Source organism: Nestor notabilis, unplaced genomic scaffold (genome assembly GCF_000696875.1).
Source record: "Nestor notabilis isolate BGI_N333 unplaced genomic scaffold, ASM69687v1 scaffold18914, whole genome shotgun sequence".
Lineage (NCBI taxonomy): Eukaryota > Metazoa > Chordata > Aves > Psittaciformes > Psittacidae > Nestor > Nestor notabilis.
Genome location: NW_009924499.1, coordinates 1 through 8,264, shown reverse-complemented (window position 1 = coordinate 8,264; position 8,264 = coordinate 1).

Here is an 8,264-nt window from a genome sequence, read left to right as displayed (position 1 = left end):
GGATGCGGACGGTTTGCCTGCTGATGCCCAGGGAAATGTGTCCTGGGGAGATGTCAGTGTCGTCCTGGCAGAGCTGCCTTTCCCTGTGTGGCTGGGGGAAGCAGGGGGATCTTTCCTGCTTTCCTCCTTCACTATTTACCTTTTGGAGAAGGTGAGGGAGATGTTTCCCGTTCCTGTTCCACATGGTGGGTTTTGCTGGAGGTTTCTAATGGGTCTGGGTAGGGTCTCTGCCCTGCTTCCCCTCCACACCAGGTAACTCTCTAGTTCACTTGCCTATGCTCCTGTTGGTGTCTTTCATTTACTGGAAATCTTTGTTTTTACCAGGAACACTGAGATTTATGCAGGACAATGTCAGATTATAGGTAATAAATTTAGCCAGAGTTTTTCTGTTACCAGCTACTCCTAACCTCTGTAAATTCAGTAATGATTTAGCTGTAAAGGGTTGGCTGTAGTGTCCTTCAGATAGGAAACGAGATGTTGATATTGGAGACTAGCAAAGTGAAATGCAGATTTATTCCTGTTCCCAGAAATGGGACTTACTTGTGGACAAATTGACATGAGACTGTAGCTTTTAAATGGGCAAAACAGGCTTTAGAAATAATTTGCTATTAACAAGAAAGGTCCTACACTCCTGCATGCCTGCAGGGAAGGAAAGCAGTACAGGGTGGATGTGTGTGCCTGGACCCTGTGAATATCTGGGGCTACCTGTGGTATGCAGGGAGCATATTATGCTCAGACCACTGCTTCTTCCCTTGCCATTGCACGGGTTTCCTGGCTCATTCCCCCCACTAATGGCAGCTGCTAATGCAGAGCCCCGGTGCTGCTGATTGCTGACCTCCAGAGGTTGGTGAGAGAAAACCTCTGCCACCTGCATGGCCAGAAGGAACTTGGGATGCTGGTCCCCAGCCCGGGGTGCAGTATGAGCAGCAGCAAAATGGGGTGTCTGGACTCAGCTTAACACTGCTGCTTATGGATGAATAACTGGGGATGGAGACAGCTGGTCTGGGTGAAGCCCTGAGCAGCTCTTCTTGCTTGGGTGCTCCCCAAGAGGTCTCATTTTATTTGTACCAGCAAGGAGCCCCTTCTCCAGTCTGAGGGGCCAGGGATGTGTTTTGAGCCAGGGATGTGCAACCTGGAAAGGAGTCTGGGATGAATGTGGTGGCATATACAAGAGAAGTGCCTGCAGAGAGGCAGTCTATGTGTTCAGACTTCATTAGGGCAATTCCCTCTGAAACTGAAAAACCTGCCTCACTGCTCTGTTACCTTCCTGGTGAAGACCACCACCTTCCCAGGCTGGGCTGTGGTCATCTCCAGTGCAAAGCTGGCAGAGAGGCAGGGGACATAGGATGCTGCTTGGGTGGAGATTATCCTTTTCCCTGCAGTGAAATAAATCTGATTGCAAGTGATGGTCTTACACAAGCTGTTATAGCACATGCTTGTTAATTTTCAGAATTGCCCTTAAATAAGTTTCAAGTTTTGGCTGGAAGATCAGAACAGGCTTAGCTTGCTTTTTCTTCAACCCCAGAATTTTCTATTGTTTGTCTGTAACCAAGCCCTGGTATTTGTAAATGGAAACAATTAGGTTTCTTTGTTGGCTTTTTAAAAAATGGCAATGTAGGTAACTGTTAAAAGCTGTCTTTGCAGGGTTTGATCAAAAAGCTGTGATTTTGGTAAAAAAGCTGTTGTTTGTGTTTCACCTTCCCCCACCTGTATTTCCCTCTCCACTCTCCTCCCCGTTTCCACTTAGCCAAAAAAACCCCAATTTCCACAGCCTCAATCAGCATCAGACAGTTGCTCATTTAAAGGGAGGAAGAATATTGTGATGTTTGACTGCCTGTTTTGGATTCTGTGAAGGAATTTCATCCCCTCCTGGTTGCCATGTCTCTGGCATCCCTCCCAGATCCGAACTCTCTGGAGGACGGAGGCAGAATTATCTCTGAGTTCTGCAGCTGCCAGATGTTAACCGATGAAACGGCAGCCTTGCTGCTTCCCTCTTTACTCTGGGTAAACCTCTGCCTGCCTGCCTTGTTTGAAATGCAAAACTTCCTAAAATCCCCTCCTGAACGGCTCTTGATGTCTCTTGCCAATCAAACCTGGCAAAGACATTCCTCTTCCAGCTACTTGCCTTAGGAATTGCACTTGAACGTGGCTGTATAAAGTGCCTGGGCATTGCGAGCCGTGGTACAGAGGGATGGGAGCTGAGAACTGTGCAGTTATCACATATCTTGATAAGTGTCTTCTCCTGCCTTTCAGAGTAATGAGATAGTCTTCCTGCCCTCCTTGTTGCTGGCATAAAGTCGAGCTAGGGATGTGCAGGTCACTAGCTGGGTTATGATTGTGTAGACCCTGGCTGCCCAAGCAGAAGGCTGTGCACAACAGGAGCCAGGGTGCTGCACCTCCTGGTCTTGGCAGCTGGTCCCCCAGCAGGGGCTGAATCATGTCGAGTGAACCCGTGGTGCTTGAAGGGACCCACAGGCGCTGCGAGGGCAGTTTAAATGTGTACCTGGCATATACAAAGGGGCAGTTTTGTAAAGACTTTGTAGAGATGCAGGTTTCTCTTGCAAGCAGCCAAATGATCAAGGCAAAACTTGCTGGGTGAGGGTTAGTGTCTAATGCAATTAGGTTAGGGGGGTGCAGCAGGCCCTTCTGGCCTTCACACCCATGCTTCTGTGGGATTTGATGACAGGTAACAGCAGTCAGGCTACAGTGCCTGCAGTGACATTCACTTGTTTGTGCACATGTCTAGCACAGGGGTTTGTAGGTTTGATTGAATATTCCTGGTCTTGTTCCCTTTACCTGGAGAAGAACTTGTGTAATTTTGCCCTGGTGCCACGTGCGTGCTTGTGTGCTGTGCTCCGTGCAAGGGTGCAGGACACATACTCTTGTCCTTGAGCGCAATCATCCATGTAATTATCCTGTAAGTGATAGGAAAAGGGGAAAAAAATATTACCCTTATCATGGGACTATTGATCAAGGTGATGATTGGAAATTCAGCATGATGTAGTAGGGAAAAACAGGAATTTCCCTATGCATGAGATGGGAACCCGATCCAAACCAGCCACTGTGGCCAGCTTTTTGCACTCTAATAAAAGTGTTTTCAGTAGGGAAACATCTGAATGAGACCCTGAAGCAACTGATATGTGATGTGCTGGACCATTCTTCCTCCTCCCTGCTGCTTTGGGTAGTCTTGTGCCTTAAACTTCACATCTCTATTTGCTTCTAGAAGTAGGAACACAGCTCAGACTGCAGCAAGCCAAATGCTGTGATAAAGTGGAACTCTCGTGGCAGGTTCCCCTCCCTGTTTTTTTTAAAGCTTCCAAAGATAAATTGTATTTTGCTTCAAGATAACAAAATTTCCTTGGAGGAGAGACATATTTTTCGGTGGCTTTTGCATTTGGAACATGAGGAAAGTTTTTATTTTAAATCTCCATTGAAAGTGTTTTCCTGTCTGTGTTTCGCTTTCTTCCCCCTGAATGTTCTGACTTCACAGAGCCAGCAGAGAGCCTGAGACGGAGTGTTTCTGTCACTTATTATAGCTTGCCGTGGCATAAAATTTAATCTTCAGATTTTTTTTGGTCCTGAATAAATGAAAGTTGAAGCCAGATTAGAAACAGATAAAAAGAAGTCATCCATCCTCAGACAAAGGAGGCTTTGTTTTTTCTCTCTTTTTTTTGCATTTGCCTTTGTTAATCCTCTGCCTTCAAAGAGAACAAAGAGATCCTTCCACCTGGAAAGACTAGAAAGAAGGAAAAATATGGAGCAAGTAGCATGGCTGTTCTGTGCTTGTGTTGTCCTGCAGCCCTGCAACCACGATGAAAAATCCAATTAAAGGGGAAACCTAGGAAGCAGAAGTTGCAGCATCTATGGAATCAGTGATGTGGGTTTCTTTTCCCTCCTAAGAGGAGAACTCGCTGACCTTTACCTTGTCCTGAAGAGAAAGGTCATCCTGCCATGAGGAGCAGGAGCCTTCCCTGCTGCTGTAGCTGGTGGTAGTGTGGAGTGGAGAAAGCTGTGGGTCCATTCTGCTGTATGGTGACTTGTGTTGCACTAGAGCCTGTCTTAACGCAGCACTCATCTTTTGTTCAGTCATGTGGAGTGATTAATATGCTTTCAGGTGCTGAGAGGCTTGAGGCACTTGGCACTTGACTGTCTCCTATTTCTGTACTTAATAAACAGAATATTCCACAAGAAGAACTTGCAATTTATCTTTCACTACTGTGCGGGGAGTTACTCCGAGTCCCAGCTCTGACTGTGCGTCTCTCTTGCCCAGGGAATTAATAGACTCTTCCATAGCCCATCTCCCTCTGTTCTCACTCTGGTTGCCAAATTAACCTTCATCTCACCTACTTTTTCTTCACGTCTCACTTCAATTTAGTCCTCAAATTGTTCACATGACAAAGGAGTTGTCCTTCCTACAGCTTCTGCTCTGATAAGATACCTGAGTTTTCTGTGAATGCCTGAAGAGGGGAATAACTTCTCTCCCTCCCTCCCTCCCTTTAGTTTCCCTATGGTATTTTAAATCCAGAAGTCTCCCTGAGGTTACTTCTGCTGGGTGTGCAGTAGGCAGTTTGGACTGCAATGTGCCAAGTGGCTGAGTTGTCACCCTTGGTGAATACACTAAAGCACTTACCAGTGCTAATTAATGCTATTGCATCATACCACATTTATTTGGACTTGCAGGAGGGGGTTCAACTGCACAGGCAGTACTGCAGGGGCTGGATGCTGCTCACCAACATCTCCTGTGCTTACTTGTTTCACGCAGCTTGTGTGTTGGGGCACACTGGATGAGTCTGAAATGCTGGAAAATTGAAGGAATCTGCTTTTCTTATGAGGGAGAGGATTTATCAGCTCCTCAGGCTTTGACTGCTGGGAGGATGCTGTAGGTGCATGCTTTTCCTCTGCAATTAATGCACAGGAAAGCTGCTGGGAGCAGCCTGTGCTGCTTTAGCAGGATTAGGGATGCGAGAGCACTGCTGAGGATGGCTTCTGTGCTGTGCAGAAGTCTTCCTGCCCTCTCTGCAGGCCTGGCTTTGGTTTGGAAAATAAACCAGGAGCACCATGAGCATGTGCTTATTCTGGCAAGGGGAGGCCCCTCTGCCTGTGGGGCTGCACTGTGCTTTTGGGGCTGATGCAGGGAAGGCTTGTTTAACCTTTCTGCCTGCTCTGAGATGCTCCTGCATTAGCAAGCAGCTTTTCAGGGACCCCCTGCCACCAAGGGCACCTTCCCAGTGAGCCTCCTGGTCTGAGCTGGGCAGTAGCTCTGGTGCACGACAGGAGCCTTGGCTGCCCTATGGGTGATGCACTGTGGTGCAGGAGGTGTCAGACTCCCCCAGGTCTTGGGCTTGCTGCTGCACAGCTCTAAGGATTTGGGATGACACCTCCAGGACCCCCCTTGCAGCATGGTTGCTGCCACCACATGCACAGGGTCAGCCAGATGGGATTCATCTGTGTGTTTCAGCTGGCGTGGTGTGGTGGGAAAGGATGGGAACAGTCACAGGCTGTGACACCTTTGGTCCTGAAAGTGGTTTCAAGGGGAGATCTGTGCTGCAGAACATGACAACTCTTGATGTTTCCTTTCACTGGGATCCCAGATCTTCATCCTCCAGAAAGGGTTTGGCATTGCCTGAAGCATCATCAGAGAACAAAGGCAAAGCTGTTAATTAAGACAGAGCTAATTCTGGCAGCTGACTGCCGCCATCTCAAAGTGCTGCCGGCTGTGGCTGTGCCGCAGGAGCAGAGGGACTGGCCATGCATACCAGACGTGGGGCTGCTAAAAGCCCTCCTGGAGGCTCTTTGTGCTCTTAGCATGGCTTTTAGCCCTGTGTCCTTCCTGGACGGGTGCCTGGTGGGCATAGCTGGAGGTTATGTATGGCCTGGAGGTGCGGTTTGTCTTCTGTGTGGTGCTTGCTGTGTACTGCTGCCACTGCCGGGAGTCTGGGGCCTTTTGCTCTGATGGCAGCTCTGGGACATGGGGTCCTGAGGAGATGGGACCTCACCGGGTGCCTTCTGGTCTTCAGATGTGGGCCTGAAGGAGGTCCATCCTGATGGATGGGGCACTGCAGGAGGAGTCTCCCACACATGGCTAGTTCAGAGGGTGAAACAGAGCAAAATGTGCCAACAAACCAGCCAGCTTTAATGCCCTTGGTGCATGCTCCAAGGGGATGCTGGTGTGGCCATGGCCTCTGGGGCAGCTGGTGACCACAGTCCAATCAGGTGAGCAAGGAAGAGTGGTCCTGTGCCACGATGCTGCTGCCTCCCTGCCCTGTGGATGGTATCATGGCTCAGAGGCTTTTGCGGAGCTGCTTCCTCTAGAAGTGAAGTGTTGCTGTTGAGAGACTCGGCGCAAGGCTGACAGAGAGAAAGCTTTTTGAACAAACACAGCTGGCTTTTACCCAGCACAGCCAACTTTGGCCAGCTGAAAAGAAATCAGAAAAATATTGATGTGTTTTATTCTTTTTTTCCTTATACAAAAGTTGTCAGGCTCTTTTTTGTCAGACATTGGCTTCTGAATGCAAGTTTCTCAGTGGATAGCAATTGTTTGGTTATTTTTTTCCCTCACTAAATAACCGAGGCAGTTCTCTGGATAAGTCGCAGGCTCAGCTCTTTGCCTCTTGTATTTTCAAACGATGAACATTTTTTTGCTTTGCACATCATGAATATTCTATACTTGAGCTGTTACTGAGTTGTGCTAGATCAGATAAATAACATGGTGTTGCTTTTGTGGCAGACTGGATAAAGATGCAAATAATACTGACATTTACTTCACAGTTTTCTTTCTGTGATCCTCTGAGTGAGTAAACTGGATTGCTGAGATATTCATGGGAAGGAAATGAAGAAGGGTTGTCAAGATGAAAGCAAATTTCCTTAAAACTTAGCCAGAAGCTTCTTGGCAATTTTTTTCTGTTATTGCTCAGCTGAATAGGACCTGCTTGAAATATATTTTGCACAACTGCAAAAGAAAACTCTTGTTCCTGTGGCACTGCAACCTCTGCGGGGTTGCTAATCCCACTGCAGTAGCAGATGCACCCTGGATGCAGGCAGGTGGCCATGATCTCAATGAGCCCTTGCTGCTTTCCCTGCCCTCGGTTTTGCCCCGCTCTCTTCTGTGTGTGCTGGGATGCATGAACCTGGCAAGAGGGAGGGATGGGTTCAGCTTCGAACCAGACAAAGTGGCTGCCTGGCTGGGGAAAGGAGCTAAGGAGGATGCTGACCCCTGGGAAGGCCCATTGTATCTTGGGCTGCGTCCAAAGGAATGTGAGCAGCAGGTCGAGGGAGGGGATTCTCCCCCTCTATCTGCCCTGGTGAGACGCCCCCTGCAGGTCTGCATCCAGCTCTGGAGTCCTTAGTACAGGAAAGATACGGACCTGTTGGAGAGGCTCCACAGAAATGATCAGAGGGATGGAGCATCTCTCCTATGAGGAATGACTGAGACAGTTGGGGTTGTTCAGCCTGGAGAAGACTCCAGGGAGACCTTATTGCTTCAGTTTTAAAAGGGGCCTATGAGAAAGATGGGGAGAGACTTTTTAGCAGGGCCTGTTGTGACAGGATAAGGGGTGATGGTTTTAAACTAAGAGAGGAGATTCAGGTTTGATGTGAAGAAAAAAATATTTACAATGAGGGTGGTAAATATGGCACGGGTTGCCCAGGGAGGTGGTGGATGCACCATCCCTGGAGCCATTCAAGACCAGGCTGGGTGCAGTTCTGGGCAACCTGGCCTAGATGATGTCCCTGCTCATTGCAGGGGAGTTGGACTATATGAGCTTTGAAGGTCTCTTCCAACCCAAACCGGTCTGATTCTATGAACTAGAGCTTGCTTGGCATGGTGCATGGGAGTGGTGGGGATGGGGCGAGTCCCCTTCTGGAGGGCTCCTTTCAGCTCCCATCTGCGCAGGGGTGACACCCCATGCTGCCAAAGGCTCAAGCGCACAAAGATGTGGCCCTTCGGACAGTCTTGCCACTTGTGCTGGCAGGGACAGGGATGCTGTGCCCTGGGGCCACTGGTGTCTGCCCGGAGAGGGAGGGCAGCCTGTTGCTGCCCTGCTCCTGGGTGCCACCTCACGTTGGGCCCTGAAGCAATGCCCTGCAAGCAGTGAGGATGCCGGAGGAAGGCAACTGGCTGAGGAAGACCCCACGTTGACTTTTATGTGGCCGCAGCGTTCTGATGCTGAGTTGGGAGCAGACGTGTTTTGGGAGGCCAGGGGGCCCGCCTCGCTGTGGGGCTACCTGGTTGCTCCAGCTTCCTTTCGGGGGCAAAAGGGAGGAAC